The sequence below is a fragment of the Leptodactylus fuscus genome, chromosome 6, assembly GCF_031893055.1.
Source record: "Leptodactylus fuscus isolate aLepFus1 chromosome 6, aLepFus1.hap2, whole genome shotgun sequence".
NCBI lineage: Eukaryota > Metazoa > Chordata > Amphibia > Anura > Leptodactylidae > Leptodactylus > Leptodactylus fuscus.
Window position 1 is genome coordinate 96,977,602 of NC_134270.1, and position 23,666 is coordinate 97,001,267.

Here is a 23,666-nt window from a genome sequence, read left to right on the forward strand (position 1 = left end):
ATTGCACCCCTCAAATAATTCAAAACAGCATTTGGGATGTTTGTTAACCCTTTAAGCATTTCATAAGAATAAAAATATGGAGGTGAAATTTGTGTTCTAATGATTTGGCGATTTTGAGGGGGTTTTGTCTTCACATTGTGCAAACTATATTTCCTTTATATTTCGACTGATGTAGCCATATAGGGACTTGTTGTTTGCGGGATGAGATGCATTTTGTAATGACACCTTTTATTGAATACATTTTATTAACCCTTTCTTGCTGGATTTTAAAAACAAAAATCAATTCTGGCATTGGGTTTTACCTTTTAAATGTTTTGCTATACAGCATAAGTAACATGTTACTTTTATTCTGCGAGTCGGTACGATTACGGCAATACTTCATTTACAATTTTTTTTATGCAATAGTAATTCTACAGAACAAAAACCCATTTGAGGACATAAATCAATGATTTTTGCATCGTCATTTTATGAGATGCGTAACATTTTTATTCTTTCGTCGACAGAGTTTGTTGAAAGCTTATTTTTTTGCGGGACAACCTATGCCTTTTATTGGTACTGTTTTGAGGTACCTATGACTTTTTGATCACTTTTTATAGCATATTTTGTAAGGTAGGATTGTGAAAAATCATTACTTCCAGCGTTTTTTTTTTTTTTTTTTCTTGATGGTCACCTCATACATTAAATATTGTTTCAGTTTTATTATTCAGGTTGTTACGGATGTGATGATACCAAATATGCATTACTTTTTTAACTTTTAGAGTTTTTTTATATAATTCATTTTCTATAGAAAAAAGAGAATTTATGGGGCTATATAACTTTATAAAAATTTTTATACACTTTATTTATTTTTTAAACTTTTTCATATGTCTCTTTAGGACACTTTAACCAGTGATGCTGTTTCAATACTATGGACTGCACATGTCTTGCAGTCTATAGAGGAAGTCAGCCTATGCAGACCTATGGGCTCTGTGTGCTTGCCGCCAGATCTCCGCAGGGATCATGCGGACAGGAAAGCAGTTCACAATCTACTTTCCTTCCCGCTTGATTCGTGCGGGCAGCACGCGGAAAGCACACGGACCCCATTATAGTTTATGGGGTCTGTGTGCTTTCACTGCAAAGCGCTTGCAGTTGCGTTCGGTATTCCATTAGGGGGGGGTCCCCATATGGATTCCCCGAACGGAATACCAAATGCAGATGTGAACGAAGGGTAACAGAACAGACCCAGACACCTCCTCTTACTCCATGGACCTGCCCTGAAGTGCAGGTTCTGCAGCCTCTTCTGGCCCACCTGGAGCTGAGGCCTACTCCAGACCTGTACTAGAACACACATATGTCAGAAACCTGGAGCTGATATAGCGGGACTCCAGCACTCTGCCTGTCACCTTCTCACAATATATACAGTCATATACTTTCTATGTTCACGTCACTGCTGTCTTTCCTGTGCAGGGAATAAACTTCAATGTTATCTTTTTTCATCTATAGGAAGTGAAAGCACATGGGCCTCACATGCATCGACCCCTATACATTTATACACAAAACAGAACTTCTGTGACTTTCACACTAAAACAATAATCGTGTTAATGGCCGGCAGCTACATCATAGCAAAAGATAATTTCTTAAATAGCCAAGTAAAACAATGGTGTCCTTTGTAGAGAAATAACTCAAGGAGAATCTTGTGCTTTAGGTTCTCTTTGATCAGTAAATATGCATGAGAGATTACATTTCCCATCCCCCTCCAGCAAGAATTTCGCTCACTCTATGCTATCTTTCTAGCACACATCCAACCGATCTTCTGCTGCATACAACACAAACAAGTTTTCTTGGTTTGTTCTGCACACAGAAGGAATCATAAGATGAGGTCGGACAAACACAACTGTTACCCATTAAGAAGATAAGTGTATTTCTAGCATTACCACTATATATGACCCCGCAGGTATTATATTCAGCACTACATTACAATGCACAGTATTTACATTTCTTTGTGTTTTATGCACACTCCTTGTTATATAGATAGTAGTCCTGATAAATATGCAGCTTATAGGGTTTACGCCAATAATTTACATATGAATGAAAGAAAAGCTCCATAATAGTCTTCAGTAAGTGTATGGACATTTACATCCTTACAACCAGTCCACAAAAGGTGGAAGTGATCAGGTATTCAGAAGGCCTTTTGGAAGTCAAAGCCAGGTGTTAATGGGAAGGAAGGGAGGGGTGAAGTATGAAGTTGGCTCCTCATACAGTGTTTTGTATACACCACTGAAAATTGCATCTGAATAAACACGTAATGTTTTTTGGAAAGTTTGTTTGTATTTATCATTGTTAAAAAAAAAATGTGTACAAAAACAAGGCACAACAAGGCACTTTTGCACAATGGAAGACATATAATGCTATTTTTGTCATTGTATGCAGCTGCTGCTTTATGTATAGGTGTTTTCTATGAGGCGGGGGTTCACATGGCACTTTTTTTTTTTTAAATTTCATTTAACAACCATTAAACTGAAAAGTTCTGGTGCTCTGGGTGTTAGCAAACAGGTGAAGAAGCATAAGAAGCACTACTCATTGCAGCAATGTAAAACCATGCACAGTTCTTCAGCGTCATGTAAACCCAGCCTCATAGAAAAACTTAAAGAGTTTTCAAAAAATGCATTTTCCTATCAGATGTGATTTTCAGTTGTAAGAATCCAGCCTCTAGGTCAGGCGCTACATCTCCTTATTTTCGTTTTAACAACTGCATCTAAAAGCCAGAACATGTAAACACACCCGGCCATTGCTGAAGGTTTCTAAGCTCCAGATATAATGGTTTATGCCCTTTAACTTTGCTAGTGTAATGAAAATACTATATGGTGTCTAACAATGGTGAACAGTGGCGTAACTACTGGGGTAGCAGGACATTAGGGACCTGGCGACAGCCGCTACCGCTGCGTTTTTTTTTTTAAATAGGCCATTACCCAGCCGGTAACAGGCCCTATTTACTTACCCATCCTGGCAGTGACACCAGTAAGTGATCCCTCGGGCCCCACGAACTGTATTATTTTTATTACTTTTCAGACCCCTGAGCATAATAATCGGAGGCCCGGGAGAGGTAAGAGAACATAAAAAAATTACTTTTACTTACTTTTCTCTCCGGGCTCCAGTCAGGCTTTGGCCTAGTTGTGTGACGTATCTGACATCATTCTAAACATGTGTCAGAGCGAGCGCTTCAAAACAAAATTCAATTGACTTCAATGGTTTCGTTTAACACGCGTAACGTATTGAAATAAATGGGTTAAAAAGCCTCCCATTGATTACAATGTGTAGCGCGTGTAAGACGGAACCCTTTGAAGTCAATGGGATTCTGTTTTGAAGCGCTCGCTCTGACACATGTTTAGAATGAGCGGCGCGTTACTCCGTGGGTACAAGGCCTCACACTTAAGAATTTGCCGCAGATTTGGGAAATGGGAGGCTGAGATTGCTGTAGGACGGTGAAAAAAAAAAGCATCTTGCGCAATTTTTCCATGGATTCCATGGCTCGCGACTCCCTGTCAAATAGGCCCATTCAGCTGGGCCTAATCAGCAGCAGAAAGACGCAACAGAATGCCGATCCAGCGGCTAGACCGGCGCGGAAACTGAAGAGGAATGTCATATAAAAGTACCCTTAATCTACTCAAAGAGGGGGTCGTTTGCATAGGTCTCATTGTATAACCCCAGACTTTTTGTAATTCCAGACTCCACTCTGAGACACATTTAGTGCGCTAGTTACACCTTTATATGTTCTTTTTCTACCATGCACTTTATTTATTGTGCATTTGCACCTATTTTTCCAGGTATTATGCTGCTTTAGTCACTTTTGTTTTTTGTCGGAGATGCTTTTGACATTGTATTTATGACTTGCGCCTTTTCAAAAAGGGGCAAATAAATTGCAAATGCATTCCAGTACATGGGCAGTGTAAAAAAGCTTGACAGTAAAAAGAGGCAAGGTGCACATAAGTTAAAAGAGTGCATCGAAACTAATGTGCACAACTGCAAAAAAAAAAAAAAGGGGAGATGATATAGAACTACTGATAATTCCAAATTGACTGAGGATTGTGAAGTAGGAACATTTGAACATTTATGAGCAGAGAGCTCCTGTAACATCTATCTATCTATCTATCTATCTATCTATCTATCTATCTATCTATCTATCTAATTATATACACACACACACACACACACACACACACACGTGCTTTAGAAGAGGGATGCTTTCTTATGTGCACTTGCCAGCTAAGGGTCTCACAGTCCTTTTGTTCTTCATTAAAAAAAAAAAAGACTTTGCATCCGTATAGATGAATGGCAGATTCCTGCTGCTCCTCATTGTTTCTCAGCACATCTGTTCTGCAATGTCTGATTGCTGTGACTCATCCAGAACAGGTTCTCTGGGATTCTGTCTCATCCAGATTACAATACCTGCACCCACCTCATTATAGCACAACGTAGGTACAGTGTAAAGGAATAACTATAAACAAAACATATGTGCATGTATGTAAATGACTCTTGTGCTGTACATGATCACTGAGGTTAGTGATTGGCAGTAGTTATTAAATGAATGTGCGGCATGTCATCACTGCAGGAAAGTACACAATGATTGGTAGGACACACTGGGGGGGGGGTCAGTGTTAGAGCATTGGAGAATTTATGGGTTATATACCGTATAATTGCATTTCTTGATTTCATGCAATGTTTAACCCCTTCCCGACATCCGCCATAATAGTATGGACTTCCCGCAAACTGCCGTAGCTGCATGGTGCGCACACAGAAACGGTCTGTGACCCCGGGTCTGCCCCATCACTTACCCCTTCCTCATACCTGGTTGATCCTGCCCAAAGGAAGCTGTCAGCCTTGTGCGTCTACACAGGCTGACAGCTTCCTATACTCTAGCTTGTACAATGTGAAGACAAAAACCCCAAAAGTAGCCAAATCATTAGGACATAAGTGGCTGCGACTAGAAGGAAATGTATACGCTGTGCGAGCATTTTCATGTGACACCCCATATTTAGAGCTTATGAGAGAGAATACACCAGCGCTGATCCCCCAGAATGCCCCTCTTCCCCATCCGTGTCATAGGAGCTAGTGGGAAAATAGAATGGGATTTGGTGTATCCAATTTACTCCGCACAGCTTACATATTCACTTCTACTAATGCTCACTACATCACTTGATACATTTTTTGAGGGGTGCGGTTTTCAAAATGGGGTCACTTTCTAGAGATTTCCACTATTTTGACTCCTCAAGGGCTTTGTAAATGCGACATGGTTCCTGAAACTGATCACAGCCAGATCTGCCCTCTAAAAGCTCCTTGGCGCGCCTTCCCTTCTGCGTCTCGCTGTGCGTCCATATATTAGATTACACCCACAAGTGGGGTACTATGGTAGTCGGGAGAACTTGCATAACAAATTGTGGGATGCGTTTTCTCCTTTAACCCCTTGTGCAAATTCTAGGGCTAAACGAAAATATTAGTAAAATAAAATCAAATTTGAAAATTTCACCTCCATTTAGTATTAATTCCTGTTAAGCACTTATAGGGTTAAAATACTAGGTATATGTTGCTTTGGCTTATTTAAGGGGTGCAGTTTTGAAAATGGGGTGATTTATGGGGGGCTTTAATACAAGGGTCCTTCAAAACCCCTTCATAACTGGATTAGTCCCTTCAAAAATGGGTTTTGGAAATTTCTTGAAAATTTTGAATATTATTGTTTCACTTGTAAACCTTGTAATGTCCGTAAAAAATAAAAGGGTGACTAAAGTTTGATGCCGACATAAAGCAGAGAACTGGGACATGAGATTTATGATATAATTTTGGCGGTCTGACTATCTGTATGCAATGCACATCATTTCAAACTTTATAAAATGCATATTTTTCAAAATTTCCACCAAATTTCCTATTTTTTCATAATTAAACACAAAACATATCAACCAAAATTTACTACTAACATGAAGTACAATGTGTTACGAGAAAACAATCTCAAAATCACTTTGGTAAGTTAAAGCGTTCCAAAGTTATTGCCACATAAAGTGACACATGTCAGTTTTGAAAAATCCAGCTTGGTCAGGAAGTCAAAAAGTGCCATCGGCGGGAAGGGGTTAATGAAGACCTGTCACCAGTCTTCCGTCTTCTTCCCTGAGAAACTGGACAGAGGATGGAAACCCAGCAGTCAGTTTTCAAACCCATTCAAGTGAATGGGTTTGAAAAGTGAGCACCTGTGAGCGTTTTGTATTTGTCCACGGCGAAACCGTTTTTTTTAACCGGACACAAAGTCGGACACACAGGACTTTGTGTCCGGTTAAAAAAAAACAACGTTTCGCCGTGGACAGGTACAAAACGCTCTCGGGCGCTCACTTTTCAAACCCATTCACTTGAATGGGTTTGAAAACTGACTGCCGTGTTTCCGTCCCCTGTCCAGTTTCTCGGGGCAGAAGACAAAAACCCAGCAGGATTGTTTAAAGCACGTATGGGCGCAGGTGTGAACCCGCCTTCAAGGTGCTAAAAGGCCATAAAAAAACGTCCATTTTTCACAGCTGTCTTGCACCCAAGGGGCACCTGTTTTCCTGAAATACCCATACATTTCAGTGTATGGAGGGATCCATGAAAACGGACATAAACAGAACATGACCTATAGTTTGATGATCCTTTACAACAGACCGTCAGAAAAAATGGTCATGTGAGTTTAATGCTGGTGACGTCCATTAAAAAAAGAGGATGCCACACAGCTTTTATTCACTGTTGTGTGAAAATAACTTAAGGCTTAAAGCGAATTCCGGAAAAAAAAAAAAATAATAACTACCAAAAAAACTACAGTAGAAATGCAGTTTTTTCCCTACCGTTTTTCATTTTCTCTGTGCATTGACTTTTTTTTCTGTGGACTTTCTGCCCATAATATATATCTACTGTCTATCTATCTATCTATCTATCTATCTATCTATCTATCTATCTATCTATGACATTTTTGCAGGTAAAAATGACATGCTGTGATTTTCAGAAATACGGACATTTTTGAGAACAGCTTTTCTGCTGCAAGTTTTTTTTTCTGCAATGTGTGGATGACATTAACCAGAATCCCTTTCAGTTTGGAGGTATAGTAAAATTACATGCTTTTTGCAACATCAGGCTTCAGTCTAAAACTTTCAGGCTAAGTTTCTACGTTACAGAAATGTAGTGTTTTTGGCTTGTGCAGAATTACAGCAGTAAATAACATTGGGGCTCCACATGCCATAAATGCCACGGTTTCATCATGGCGACTTCCATCCACACATTGCGGAAAAATACACATGTAGCGGATACACTGAAATATGTTGTGTTGTAAGCTGGCAGATTCCCTATAGGTGTAATAAAAGCAGAAAGTCTGCAGAGGAAAACCTTTGTGGAATTTCTGTGAAAAGTGCTGTGGGAAGAACAGGTGATGCGTTGCCGCTGCTGTTTCTCCTGCAGCACTTTTTTGCTGTGACCAGCGCCCCACATGGCAAGTCGCAGCCAAAAAGCGGAAATGCATCCCGTTTTTTTTACAGCATTTCTTAAAGAAAGTCTACAGTGTATCTTTTGCAGACTTTCTGGCCTGATTATACCTATACAGAAAAAATCAGCATTTTCATAGGTATAATTGACACGCTGCAATTTCCAAAAGCGTTTTTGAAATCGCATTATTTCAGTGGCAGATTTTTTTCAGCAATGTGTGGATGGGATTAGCCAGAATCCCATCCACTTTGTAGGTACTGTAAAATGCTGTGTTTTCACAGTGTGGGACCCCGGCCTTACAGTATCAGCATTTCATCCACACATTGTGGAAAAAAGGAGCTGCAGAAAAGTTGCATTTTCCCTATATATTTAATAGGGGAATAAAAAATAACAACAAAACCTTAATTAAAACAATGGGAAAATAATGGTCTTAAAAAGGACTCTACAGTCATTGTGGCATGGAATTACAGCAGGTCTGAGAGATCTATTTAATAATGTATGTGCATTGTAATGTAAAATTTGGTGATAAGTCCTCTAGGCTTCATTGACAAAATCTATTAATGTTTTATGATTTATGTACATCTCTCCTCCACAAATACTCTGCATTGAGAATTTTATTATAATTTAATATACCCGCAGACCAGCATGGACAACGATAATAATTTACAATATTTATTCATTTCTATCATATTCTGCAGTGCTGTACACAGATTGACATCACAATATGCATGAGTTTACTGTAGGTGTCTAAACAGCAGAACCTATGCATGTTAATGTCTTCTGTCTTTTACAGAACCAGGAGGATGTGGCTTCCATTTGCTTGGCGTAATTGAAATAACTGTGCAGAAATCTACCTGATAGTTTCTTTTCTTCAGTCCCTGCATCTTTTTTGTAATAGAGAAGAATAAGAGAAGGGGTCAAAGACAATAGCAGTTGTATAGAAAGCCAGTGACTTCGCATGTGAAAAGCTCCTGCAATGTGCAGCCATTGTGTGGGGATAAGACCCTGTAGGTGTGATACAATGTCACACAGCTCTGTGCTCTCTGGATTCTCTATTCCCTGTTGTAGTGTCTCTCTTAGGCCACATGTCTGTATAACATGATACTTTCTTTTATAAGTTCTGGAAACATTTAATCACTTCTTGATCACACATTAATAATCCCTGACATCCCATCTGCTGTAACCATGGCAATATGAGATACTCTTAATTACAGCAAGTGCGTCTTATGTTCTGTATATGAATATGTATATCTCTGGGAGAGGGACAAAGACCAAGGGTCCTGTAATGGAGTACTTGATAATAGGTTTAGGAAGTTTATAATATGCTAAAAAAATTTATGTCATTCATTTTCATTTTAAGTTGGAGAATACTTTATTTTATTGTTTAGACTGTGTGTGCTTTATTTACTGTTTACAAACAGGATCATGTCCGCAAAACTAGAACTACTACTATCTAGCCACTGTAAATACTTCATTTACACCTTTAGGATTTATTAAGATCACTTTTTTACATCTGTTAAATGGAGGCAAAAAACAGATTTAAAAAACAGATGCAAACAGGGAGGTTGGAAGGGGGGGGCAGACACAAAAATATGGTATGCTACATTTTTGTGTCTGCCCCCCCCCAAAAAACGGACAGCAGCGGATCCGTTTTATAACATTAATGTCTATGGCAAAGGATGGCCATCCATTTGCATCTGTTTCCGTCCATTTTTGCATTTGTTTTTTTGCATCTGGATGTAAAAACATGATCTGAAAAAAGCCTTAGGGCCTTAACACGTGTGTATTTTGGCAAAATATACGTGTAAAAAATACACATGTAAAAATAAGACTCCTATTGACTTCAATGACTTTTTTTACACATGTAAAAAAACACATCAAAATACACTTGTAAAATGTAATTGAAGCCAATGGGAGTCTTATTTTTTACATGTGTATTTTTTACACATGTATTTTGCCAAAATACACGCGCGTTTAGTTGCTTTTAGGACAGAGTCTTTTTTTTCCTAATAATCTTATTTCTCTTTAGAATTAGTTAGAATTGCTATTTCTAGATAGAAATCTCTATCTATAGAAAAATTTTAGGTAGTTTTTAGGGTATGGCCCCACAGGACAATCCGCAGCGCAAGAAGTGGTGTGAGAAAAAAATGGCGTTTCTGTAGATATAATTGACATGCTGCGATTTCCAAATCTGCCCTGGTTTTGGAAATCGCAGTGTGTCCGCGCTGCAGTTTTTACCGCAAGGTGGCCATGGGATTGATTCACTTTGCATTTACTGAATTGCGTCTGCAATTCCATCGCAGGAAAATCGTGGTGTTTCTGACCCGTGGGGCATTAGGACAGATTTTTTTTTTTTTACTATAGTGCACTTTTATACGACAGTTTAGCACACAAGCTGTCATCTTGTATGCATCCTGTGATGTTGGTCACTGACATACATTACTGATCAGCAACTGCTCAATTTTTTTCCCCTCTAATAATCTAAATTTAGTTAAAATTGATTGATTGATTGATCGATAGATAGATAGATTGACATATCTATACAAAAATTTTAGTAGCTTTTATTACAGAAGTTTTTTTCTTTTTACTGTAGTACATATTTATACTTCAGTTAAATTTTTTAGCACACAAGCCGTCTCCTTGTGTGGGTCCTGCGGTTCTGGTTTGTTACATACATTACTGACCGGCATCTACTGTACTTAATTTTTGCCACAGGCTTTCTTTTACTTTTTATAATAATTTATTTAGAATTAATTAGATTGCTATAGATAGATAGATAGATAGATAGATAGATAGATAGATAGATAGATGGATAGATGGATAGATAGGTAGCTTTTAGGACAGTCTTATATATAGGTAAATTTAAGATTTTTTCCATCTCTTTTTTTAATGGTCACTAAATGTTTACGTATGTGTGTGTATATATATTGTGGGGAAGGTAACTCAGTAGAAGCAGTGGTGCGGACCCAAACTGTTTATTTTTATTATTATTATTATTTATTTATTTTTCTAAATAAACCTATTTGCACCAGATTTTGTGTCCCTGTCTCTGTCTGGTTGTGTCCGCACCATTGCTACTACCGAGCCAACTTCCCCACTATATACTATATTGCTGAGGCAATTCCTGAAATTCATGACTCAATGTGTTCTCTCCTTGTGCTGTATATGGGCATAGTGAAAAAAACAAACAAAAATCAAACAGGATTGGAGTGCAGACATTTTATATAACATTCCAGTCTTTCTAATGACTATGACCAGGACCCACTTTGAAGCATTCCTGAAAATTCTACATTATAAAGATAATCCACTTGCTTTGACCATCTATTCAAAATCAGACCAGTCATTGACCCCTTAAGCACTAAAGTTGCTGAGGCATACATCCCAGATCAGAACATATAGAAGTCATATAGAGGAGTCCCTGAACAGTCTCAAAGGGAGGCTTAAATTCCACCAATACCTGCCCAATAAGAGGGCACTGTACAACATTAAAATGTACAAATTGTGCGAGACAAGTTCAGGGCAGACTCACAAGTTTAAGATTATAAAGGAAGGGACCAAAAATTGAGCTCCTAGAATGCCACCCATTTCTAGGAGTTAGTGGGAAAATAAAGTTGGATTTGCTGCACCCACTGCTGGAGCAGGGCTATCACCTCTATGTGGATAGACCAGTATTCCACTCTTTAGGTGTCTCAGTTCCAGATGACTGTCAGCTTGTGGCAAGGTGCACAAAATGCAGAGGGGCCTCCTTAGGGCACAGTTGTGCTACCACTCAGAAGGGGTGAGAGTAGGGCACTCAAGTATAAAGACAAGAGGGATGTCCTTGTACTGACCACAATTCATGGCAACAGCAGAACCCCTGTCCCTCTATGTGGTACAAGTACCACTGCCCTAAACCAGAATGTATATTGGTTTATAATAAGTACATGGGGTTATCTATGAAGTCCTGAAACGGTATAGTGACATGTGGAAAACAAAAGGGTAGTAGAGATAGTAATGTATAATGCATGTACTGTATAGTTACATACTGTCACAATGTGCAGGTAGGAATATTCCTTCAGGTGAAAGTTATCAAGACCCTGGTACTCAGAGTCCTGGTAAATCTGGAACTAAAGATGTCCATATTTTACCAGGGTTCTAGTTTCCAAACTGAGGTCATTAGTTGGGAGTTTTCTGTCTACTGGTACTTCAGGGCACTGGAAATATGGCATGGCACCCAAAAACTATTTCTGCCTTAGAAATAGCATTTTGTACCTTCTGAGTCATGCTGGAGTCAATTGTATTGCATACTTTCTCTTAGAGGGCCTATAAAAATATTAAAAACAATAGGACCCAAGACAGACCCCTTAGGCACACCAATTGTGTCTTAAAAATGTATGCTGTTAACAACACTTTCAATGAACTCTCCAGGGATTAAAGTCAATCTTCAATAATTTATGTCAGCTCTTTATGCAACACTGTGTCAAAGGGTTTGCTGAAATTGAGGTAGGCCAATTGTCTAGCAAATTTGTGACATTAGCAAAAAAAAAAAAAATCCTTAAGATTAGTTTGACATGATCTTTCCTCAGTAAAACCATGCTGTTTGGATCCAACAAGGTCTAGGTTTTTAGGTTTCCATTATTTTTATTACTACTGAGGTCAAGCTAATTAGTATGTAGTTTCCAGCTTCTTCTCTTCTACCCTTGTTACTGATGAGTACAACACTGGCCATTCTCCAATCTTCAGGAACATCACCAGTTAGGAGGGACCAGTTATGCAGATCAGTTAGAGGAACAACAATTTCTCATTACTTTTTTGCGATAATTTCTACTATTAAAAACCACAGAACTGCTGAGTATAACATTGACAGCTTGAATAATAGGATATCCCTGCCAGAATAGAACAGGATAACTATACAAAGGTAACTATGTTACTGTTACTACAACTACCACACAGCCGTTGTTCTGTGCTAAACAGCATCACTCCCTTGTTTAATACTGTCTGCTCCCCTTATTTACCTTTTGCTCCAGCCTTCAGTATGCCTGCTTTTGGAAGACCAGGTGATCATACCTTTCCATCAGCAGTCTCCATTGAAAAACACTGTATACAGCACTGCGCATGCGCACGTCTCCCATGTTGTATTATCATTCACTCAAAGCCACTAATGGATGGCTCGAGTACCTCTATTAGCAACCATATTAAAGAATGTATACAGTGCAAATAGGGGAGAGGACTGTGTTAGATATGAGGGTGGCGCTGCTCAGACATCAGCCAAGAAGCTGTCCACCCCTTTGTGACAGATATTGGCTTATATAATATTAGGCAGGTTTTATTGTTATGGTTGATTCATACTATATATATTTTACAAAGTTAATTTAATTCAATAACATGGTTCTGGTAAACAGGTTTCCATTCACTTATTTTCTTGTCCAAGATTGGTTGTTATCTCATTGGGACCTGTGTTTATTCTGGTTTATTGTACGTTTTGCTGTAATTTTCCTCAGATATGCTGTGAGCTGTTGTTTGTACTGACTGTTCTTTATTGTGTTGTGCCTTCTTACAGGTACTGCAAGTATAGTTGGAAGGGTGGGTGAAGGTGCCTTACAGAGGGCATGGCCTTTGTGCAGCCACTGTGATGTAGATGTGTGAGGCTTAGTCCGTGAGCTGGGAGTGTCACTTGTGAGAACAGGAGAGATTACTGCTAGCTCATATGAGGAACACTCGTGTGTTTTTCCTGATATTCATATGTGTGCCCTGCAGGGCCGGATTTAGACAAAATGGGGCCCTGGGCAAAATTAAAAGTGGGGTTCCATTCGTACACACAACATTCGTACACACATTAACATTCTGTTAATTCAATGTGCCGCAGTGCTTATCACTGGTACTTACAGGGATGTTCTTAATGTAAATTTGTAAGGTTTTTTGCCTAGGCAAACTAGTTGTTTCTGTGCCTATCTTTAAAGATCAGGTGCAGAAGCAACAAGGCATATGCCCTTCCCCAGACTCTCCTCACCCTCTCATTGGTGGGCAGAGGACAGCCAGAAAAGGGGGGCGTGAAGCCTCCTGAGCACGCTGAATGGAGCTTCCTCTATCATAGCTTCAGCTCCTGCGCTGGCTGCTATTAGCCGATACTGCAGCTACAGAGTGCCCTTGCAACATATACTTTCCCTATTTTAAAAGGGAAAATATTCCACCGACAGGGGGCTCCTGCAAGGGCTGGGGCCCTGGGCAATTGCCCAGTTTGCCCCCCCCCCCGCCAGCCCTGGTGCCCTTACTTTCTACCTCTGCTTAATAAAGGGAGTCTGTCACTAGAACCCAACATATCAACCCAGCCGTCTAAGTAGATAGCGTAGGGTCACCCAAATCAAAAAGTGTTTTCCCCTTGTGAATCAATACCTCTGTTGCTGAGATATCACTGTTTTTGTCATTTTGCAGTTGATCTCCTTGGAGCAATGAGAGTACCATCACTCTCATTTAATGGTATGCCATTGACACTAGGTTCACATGACGGAGAGCTGGACTGCTTAAACACTGGTTATCTAGGTTAGTCTTGGGTGCTTTTTACTAGCTGGGTGTTCCACATGTCTCCTCACATCAGGTGAGATGGTCTGTAAAATTCCTGGGCAGGTAGTCTGCAGGTATGCCAAACATAGCCTTGGAGAAAGTTGGAACATTTCCAGGCAGTGCTTGGCCAAAGGTGGGAAATTCTTGGGTGGGGCAAACTGCAGGGGACCATTTGGGAATTACTGGGAATAAATGGCTTCCCATGGTAGTGAATTCTAGTGAAAAATGCTATAATGTGCCAGCAGGGGTGGATTGGCCATGTATATCAGGAAAATTCCCTGTGGGCCAATATGGACCAGCCAGCATCATTCATGACATCTCAAAGACGTAAAAATGCTGGAAGATGGGCCCCCAAGCAAGGAGAGGTAAGTAACTGTTTATTATGTCTAATTACATCCCCAGCTCCTCTGATTATTCTTTGGGGTCTGACGAGAACCCAGAGTATAATAATGGTTTATGGGTGGTGAACCCCACCAAAATTTTGGATGAAAGCCAGAAGTTTTTGGAATTTCATAAAGTAAACCACATGGGGAAATATAGGGCATTATAGTGTGTGGAGGGGACACTACAGGACATTATAGTGTGTGGAAAGGCCACTATAGGGCATTATAGGGTGTGGAAGGGCCACTATAGGACATTATAGTGTATGGAGGGGACACTATAGGGCATTAGAGTGTGTGGAAAGGCCACTATAGGGCATTATAGTGTGTGAAAGGGCCACTGTATGGCATTTTATTGTTTGGAGGGGCCACTATGGGACATTTTACTGGGTGGAGCGGCCACAATAGAGCATTATAGTGTGTGTAAGGGCCACTATGGGACATTATACAGTGTGCAAGGGCCATTATGTGACATTATACTGTGTGTAAGGCCCACTATCGGACATTATACTGTGTGTGGGGGCCACAATATGGCATTATAGTGTCTGGAGTGACAACTTTGGGACATTTTACAGTATGGAGGGGTCACTATAGGGCATTATATTGCCACTTTCAGGTCCCAGTCTGCCCCCGTATGTCAGAGTATGGAGTAAGGTGTTGCAGAGAGAGAGAGAGAAGGGGCTTTTTTCCATTTACAATGTCGCACCATTCAATCTAATGTAAAAATCATGACAGAAGAAAGCTGGGCCCAGACCAGACACCCTATGCATCCCTGTAAATGGTAGTATAAACAGTTTTTGAAAGTCAGAATATGGCGACACCAAGGAAACATTCTTTAAAAAAAATTTAACATGTGAAAACATAATCAAAACTATGTAAATTTAGCATCACTGTAATCATACCAACCAACAGAATATAGGGAACATATCATTCTGGCCACACAGTGCAGGCCATAAAAACAAAACCCATAAGAGTGGGCAAACACAGTTTTTCTATAATTCCAGTCCATTCTGAATTTCCAGCTTCCCAGTACATTGTTTGGAATAGTAACCCCTTCCCGTCGACGGTATTTTTTGATTTTCGTTTTTTGTCTTTGACTCCCCCTCCCCACCTCCAAACCCCATAACTTTTTTTATTTTTCCGCTCTCAAAGCCATATGAGGTCTTAATGTTTATGGGACAAATATTCTTCATGAGGCTGCCATTAATTATTCTGTACAATGTACTGGTAAACTGGAAAAAAATTCAGAATGGGGTGGATTTGAAGAAAAAGTACATTTGTGCGACTTTCTTACGGGCTTCATTTTTACGGTGTTCACTGTCCAGCCAAAATGACATGTTTCCTGTATTCTATGTTTCAGTACAATTCCATTCCATATTTACATTTTAACCCCTTAACAAAAATCCAAAACTGTGCCTCCAATTTTTTTTTCTAAAAGTCCCCATATTCTGACACCTGTAATTTTTTTTATACTTATGTGTACAGGGATGCATTGGGCGTCTTTTTTAGCGGGGTCGGGTGTATGTTTCAGTTATACGATTTTGGGGAACTGCTATTGCTTTGATCAGTTTTTATTCAAATTTTTATCAGAGGCAAAACAGTGAAAAAATGGTTGGCACTCTTTACTTTTTTTGCCCGCTATGGAATTTACCGTATGGGAAAAATATTTTTATATATTTGTAGAGCGGGCGTTTTTGGACACAGGGATACCTAACATGTATGTGTTTTACAGTATTTTAGTACTTTTATATGTGTTCTAGGGACGGGGTGATTTTAATTGTTATTTTTTAAAAAAAATATTTTTTTGCATTGTGAAATACCGGCTCTTCTATTGCAGGCTACAAAGCAATACAAATACAAAATACAAAATACAAATACAAATACAAAATACAAAGCCTGCAATAGAAGCCAGTGATTGACAGGCTGGGGAGCCTTCACAAGGCTGTCATGGGAATGGGATCCCGGCCTGGAGCTTGCTCTGGGTGCCAGCGATCGCCAGGAAAATGGCGGAGCCCGTGCGCTGCCGGGAAAATGGCGCCTCGGGCATTAGCGCTGGGTGTCTACTGTAGAAAACAGTAGACACCCGGCGATTATGGCGGCCGCCATGTTTAAACACTCGGCAGCCACCATAATAGTACGGTGGATGTCAGGAAGGGATTAAAGTACAAATTGTCCTGCAAAAAATAAACACTTGTTCAACTGTGCACACATGAATGGGGAAAATTTAAAAAGAACTTATGACTTATGGTAGGAGGGGACTAAAAATCGGGAAAAAAAAAAAAAAAGGACAGCTCTATATCAATGGTGAAAATGTAGCTTTTATATTTCACTGTGCAGCACAAGAACAGTAGTATTCCAGTTCTCTGGGAGATAATGTGGCGGAGTCATCACTAAAAGAACATTCTTGCACTTTGTACCAGTTGTGTTACTACTTCTGCTTGTATAATATCGTTAACACAGTGTCTTGAGCAAGTTACTGTGACAAAGATCTGCCTCACAATTATCCGAAGGATTAATCCCCACATTGTCGTTTGTGAAGCTCACAGAGAATTTCTCCATAATGTAAAAATGTTACCCTTTAACTCACGTCCTTGAGATGTCCTCTCATGTTGAGGTGTTAAACATTCTATTCAGGTTGTTATCAGGTTCTAGGAAAGCTGGATGACAAGTAACATGGGCGGCATTACATCTTGTAAGGGGGTTGCAAACCAAGTAAGCTTTCTAAAAATCTAGAAAATGCCTGAAAAATGTTCTACTTGGGAAGGATGACCTTTGAATGAGGTGTATGGTGTCTGATATTATACAGGGATAGAACAGCTGTCTGCGACATTTCACTGTACATTTGGAGTGCATCTATGAGACCCATTGTTAGTTGTATTGGCTGTAGTCTAGAGATGCGGTTTACAATCTGTCATCCATTGAGAATTGTAGCCTCCCAGCAGCTGGAGAGACGCTGGTTGTACAGCGAGAGCGCCTGGGACTCCAGTACACAGTTCTTCTACCTTGTAATAGGATGCAGCTATTGTGTCAGCAGAGATGGTTGATATGGCGGAAGTTACAGCCCTGTACTCACATCTACAAAGCTGTACATGTGCCTGATAAGGGACAAATTATCGCACAAAACACAGGAATTGAGAAGGAAGAGGTTATTGCTCAATCCTGGAGGACTTTGAGGGCAGCAGCTACTAAGTGGTTAATTTAGCAGTTGCCAGGTACCTTGCAACAGTTGTGTATGATGCAATTTATCATTTCTGCTGCCTAATCCAAGTGATCACTGACTCCATGATCACACAAGAATGATATAGCAGGTAAGAACTACCTCCTATGGACTAGAAATAGAGCATACAGTACTAAGCATAAAGCCAATACTAGATTTGTGATGATTTATGGCCAGTTATGATCCATAGATCTGTACCTTGCAAAACTGAACAATTACATGAAATATAATTATAAGGACAGATGTAAACATTGCAGCACACAGATACAGAATGATTACAAAGTAGACCAGATGCACAAAGAGAATGAGTCCTGCCCATAAAAGCTTACAATCTGTAATGAGTAAGAAATGAGATCAACAAGGTCCAACCCAGCTGATTCCAGGAAGTTGATAGACAGCCTATACTCCTAAGGATTGTTACATATTTCCTATGATTACCGTGTTAGTGACATACAAGAAGAATACATGGATATTATTTGCACATGTATAATTCATCTATCCTGTATTATTTAGCATCCTGAAGTTATTAATCTATGATATCCTGTGTTGAGCATCAGTAGGGGCAGAGTAGGCTGAGTTCATACAGAGTTTTTTGGTCAGGATTTTGAGGCGGAATCCGCCTCAAAATCCTCCTCCAAAAAACACCTCACTTTTTTTCACTAGCCGAAAAAAGAATTAACATGTCCATTCTTCAGTAGTATTCCACCTGAAAAAAATCAATGCAAGGCAATGGGAACAGAAAATCCGCCTCGTGGTTTTTGACGTGTTTTTTTTTTGTGGAATTGGCAAAAAAATGTGAGGCATTTTTAAAAAGTTGATGCATTGCCTCAGGATAAGTTTACACTGGGTTTTTTGGTCCAGAACATGAAGCGGAGGCCGCCTCAGGTTCTGGACCAAAAAACGGGTAGCCGCAACTGAATGCCGGTGCACTGCCTGCTCCATAATGTCCGGTCGGAACTCAGCTCTGACCGTACGTTATGGAGCAGGGTGTTAGCTGCCTAGAGTTAGCCTGGTGAGCAAAATACCTTATTGCTGTTTATTCATTTGTGTTTTTTCCTTGTGGCACTAGAAAGTCACTTGCATAGAGAACCTGGATGGTTTGGTTAGAGTTCGGATGAGCAGGATTTTGTTTACCTCTTTTGCCTAAAGATAAGGTTTATTTATTTTGCTGGGGTTTTTTTTTTTTGTTGTTGTGTTTTTTTCTTTTTAAATAAACGCAAGAGGGTCAGAACCTGTTTTCCCCAGACATTGCGTCCCTATCTCTAATTGTCTGGGTCCACCCTGCTCCTGCTACCTTGCTATCCTCCACAGGGCAGTAAGAGCACATTATACTGTGTGGGGACACTATGCGGACATTGTACTGAGTAGGACAACCAAAAAACAAAAAAGGAGAATTCAGGCCAGAATGTAAATGAAGAGAAGAAAGCAAGAAGTCCTTTTTGGAATACATCTAGCATTTGGAATCTCCCTAATATAGCTATGTACTGATAATACAGCAGATATAAAGTCAACTTTAGAGTAAGGTCATTCCATAAAAATTGTCCTGTGCAAATCTTTCAGACCTTGTACAGCTCTTATTTTCAGTACAAATCATTCAGGGTTATATCAGGTTATTGAGATTGGGAGGTAGAGAGACTGGCAATAGATATTGTATTGAAATATCTGCATACTACTAGTCTTCTTGTATATACTGGCCATCTATGCAAAGCTCTTTGAGCAAAAAATCTGATATCTATTAGGGCATTTAAGTTGAGCCCTGTGTAAACCACTTTATTGAAAGGACCTACAAATTCAATATATTGCCCATTAGGGTCTACATGTTTGAAGGTGCTGAAATGAACCAATGTTTTTTTTAAAAGCTACCAGAATAGCAAAATAATGAGATTAGAAAAGTGGTGCTTAATTCATGAGGCATCTTTTCGTATGATTTAGGTTTCCTGGATATAGAGAATGTCATATAGTCCGTTTATTTATTTTGCTTACTTATATAGTGTCATCATATTCTGCAGCACTTTACAGACATTGTCAGTCACTGTTCCATATAGGGCTCACAATCTACATTCTCTATTAGTCTTTGGAATGTGGGAGGAAACCCAGGCAAACAGGAGGAGAACATACAAAGTCCTTACAGATGTTGTCCTTGGCAGGATTGGAACCCAGGACTCCAGCATTACAGTGCTAACCTCTGAGCCACTGTGCTGCTTATTTACATTTAAAGAGGCTATTGTAATGATGATTGTGGGAAAGGTAGCTCGGTAACAGCAGTGGTGCGGACCCAACTGGCCAGAGACCGGGACACAAAATATGCAGGAAATAGATTTATTTAGAAAAAAAAATTAAAAAAAAACATTGACTTCATGCACAAAATAAGCAAAATAAAATACAGCCTTAACACCAGGCAAAACAATAAGAAACTAAATCCTGCTCGTCAGAGCAACTAAACAGTAATAATAAACTAACTATACGTGTGGCCTACTAACAGCCACACAAACAGACCAATAAACACGATACAGTCTCACCAGGCGCCCCCTCTCACTCCCTGGATCTGCCCTGAAATGCAGGTTCTGTAGACTTTTATGGCCCAGTAATTAGCCTATGACCCACACCTGGGTTGAGGCCTATTCCAGACCCACACTGGACCACACATATGTCAGAAATCTGGGGCTGATATAGTGGGACTCCAGCACTTTGTCTCACGCCATATTGAAATGGAAAAGAAATCTATAGCAGCAGATATTTACAAAATAGTTTGTGAGAGGCTCTACAATTCAAAGATCAAATGTAAGCATTTCTGGACTTCATTGTCATCCTGCCAATGTTTAGTCTTGCATGTGCATTCAAAAAATAAACAATAAAAACATATAGAGGACAAGACAAAACATTCAAAGTCCCAAAGCAGAGAGAACAGATAAGGCTGTTCAGGAAAGTGGGATTCAGTCAGGAAGGTGAACAAACTGGAGGCACTCTTGGGAGCACTAGCTATAGATGTGACTAGGCTCAGCGGTTAGGGTAGTTAATAGGGTTCCCACCTTTCCACTCATATGTAATCTACTGTAGAGGGTGGTTTGAGTGCAACACCCACGAGTTAATACATGGAAAATGCTGTCCAATGAGCAGGAGGAGCTGAGCACATTGGTTTGAGATGAAAGATCCAATATAACCTATCATTTATCTTCTACATTGAGATGTCCTATTAGTGACTGACCATATGCAGTCATAGAGGTAGGATCACTGGTAGGACCACCTCCTTGGCATAACAACATAGAAAAAGCAACAATTTCAGATGGATAATTGACAAGTTTTACAGAATTTCTTCCCACAAAATATCAATTTACTGAGTTGTTACAGGTTTCCTTTAAAATCTATTTTCCATTGTTGCAATAAGGCTGTACCATCTTTCACATTTCTGATACCATGCTGAGAATTATTACAGATGATGAGAAGGTGGATTGGGAGGGAGCCAGAAGTAGCTAGGTGTTGAGAACAAGGAGGCAAACACATCCAAGTGGTTTAGTTACTTACAGGTGACGACTCTGACTGTAATCTCCCACCTCTCCCACCTGGACCACCATAACCACTTCATTCAGCTATGACTTGTCAGTGTAAAGTGTTCATCACAGACATTTTTGTCTCCTCACTTTTGTAGGCATCCAAGCCAATCCTGCTAATTTAATAAAGCCCCTGTGCCCCTTAACTAGTGCTCCAAAATGAATAATCCTGGTCTGCCCCCTAATAATGCCTGTTTGCCTCCTTAACTTAATATTACCAAATTCCTCAGAGGTTAATACCCCCTAAAACTCCTTTTAGTATGCCCCATTCATAAATACTATTCCCTAATGCTCCCTTATATTAAAGGATTTGTCAGAGATTTAAAATAAATAAATAAATAAATCAGACAGCAGAATAGGTGTCTGATTGAAATTGCTGGCTTCTAATTGCGGCAATTTGTGGTAGGCTGCAGCCCCAGGGTGGGCCCTCAGTATCAGTGGGCCCAGGACCCACCTCCTGTTATAGAGACGACTCTGGAGGGAGCCCCCATCTATACTTAATTTTGTTATCTGGCAGAAAAGATTTGATAAAGGTTAGTTGCCTTTGAAATTGCAAAGTGACAGAGAATTCTGTGTCAAACACAACATTTTGTATTAATCTTGGTATTGTGTTCATCTGCTTTGTGGCTTAAAGGGATCCTATCTTTGAAACACATTTTTTTCTCCCTAACATGTCAGAATAGCCTTAAAGACTATTCGTCTCCTACCTTTCCTTGTCTTCTCTGCACCGCCGTTCACCTGCAATCCCGGTTTTTCTCGGCATGTAAATGGCTCTCTCGCAGCACTGGGGGCGGGCCCCAGTGCTCAAACAGCACTGGGGGTGTCCCCAATGCTGCCAGAGAACTCTCCAGCGCCGCCTCCATCTTCTTCTGCAACGATGTCTTCACCGCGTCTTCTTTCAGTGGTGTCTTCTAACTTCTAGACCTCAGGCCTAGGGCAAGCCGACTGCGCATGCCCGCGGCCTCAAGAAAAATGGCCACTTACACAGTATTAAAATCCCTCTGAAAACATTAAGGTTCCAAGGTCTTAATAAAGTCTTGCATATAATGGACTAACTCCTGCAAGGCAACGTCCTCTGGGATTCCCTGAAATTCAGCACTGTTCCAGCGGGGCCTATACTTTGTGTTCAATCTGGTTGTTACCGTATTTTTCGGACTATAAGATGCACCTAGGTTTTAGAGGAGGAAAATAGGGAAAAAAAATTTTGAAGCAAAAAATGGTAAAATATTTAATATATGGGAGTTGTAGTTTTGCAACAGCTGCAAGGCCACATTGACAGGTGACCCTGCAGCTGTACGGGGACGCATAGAGTGTTTTTTTTTTGCGGGGCCAGAAGTACTTTTTAGTTATACCATTTTGGGGAATATCTATTGCTTAGATCACCTTGTATTGAAAAAAAACCTGGTGGTTTATGATATATGATTTTCTACTTTTATATATATATATTCTAGGGACAGGAGGTGATTTAGAACTTTTATTTATTTCATATTTTTAAAGCTTTTTTTTTTTTACTATTTTATTCCCCCCCGGGGGCTTGAACCTGCGTTCACTTGATTGCAAGTCCCATAGACGGCAATGCAACTGTATTGCCGTCTATGGAACATTCTGTCTATTAGTATTATGGCTGGTCATAGACCCAGCCGCAATACTAATATAGCAGTGACAGGCCTGGGAGCCTCATTAGGCTCCCGGCTGTCACCCAAACAGGTCGGCTCCTGCGATATCACTGCGCAGGAGCCGGCCTGCAACTTCACAGGTACGGGGCCGTTGGGGACCGGCCCCGGGGGAGAAGGGGCCACCGATACTGACCCGGCATCCGCTGTACTAGAGAGGCGGATGCCGGGCGAGGGATAGACGCCGGCACAGGTGCCGGGGCCTGAGACATAGCTACGCTCCTCTGCCCTGCATGAAGCCAGCGGCGGGGGGACGGAGGAGCGGAGTAGCATCGCCCCTGCTGCTGCTGGCTTCATGCAGGGCAGAGGAGCGCAGCGATGTCTCAGGCCCCGGCATCTATCCCTTGCCGGCATCCGCCTCTCTATTACGGCGGGTGCCAGGCGCCACATTCGGACTATAAGACGCACCCTTCTTTTCCCCAAAAATTTTGGGGGAAAAAAAGTGCGTCTTATAGTCCGAAAAATACGGTACTTCTTACATTTCAGCTTCCAGATCATAGTGGACATTGATATGCTCGCTATGAAAAAAGCTGCAGTTGTAATGTAGCTTTGGTGACATACGGGTTGTCTCTCTCATGCTGCATAACTGTTGGTGGCTAACCCACTGCAATGTACAGTCGCATTGTAGGGTGTCAGGTTTTGAATACACAGCGTGTCAAGTATTGCCCTCAAAATCCATAAAATAATAGAGCAAAAAGGTTTATCCTTTTGCCAACATCCACTCTACGGAGCATGTTGGCACTTGGCTGCCGCTAAGAAGCAAAGCAGGCAACATAACCACGGGGTCTCCACTGTTTTATCAATGGAGAACCGGCTGTAATGCCCACAATTAGAGTTTTCT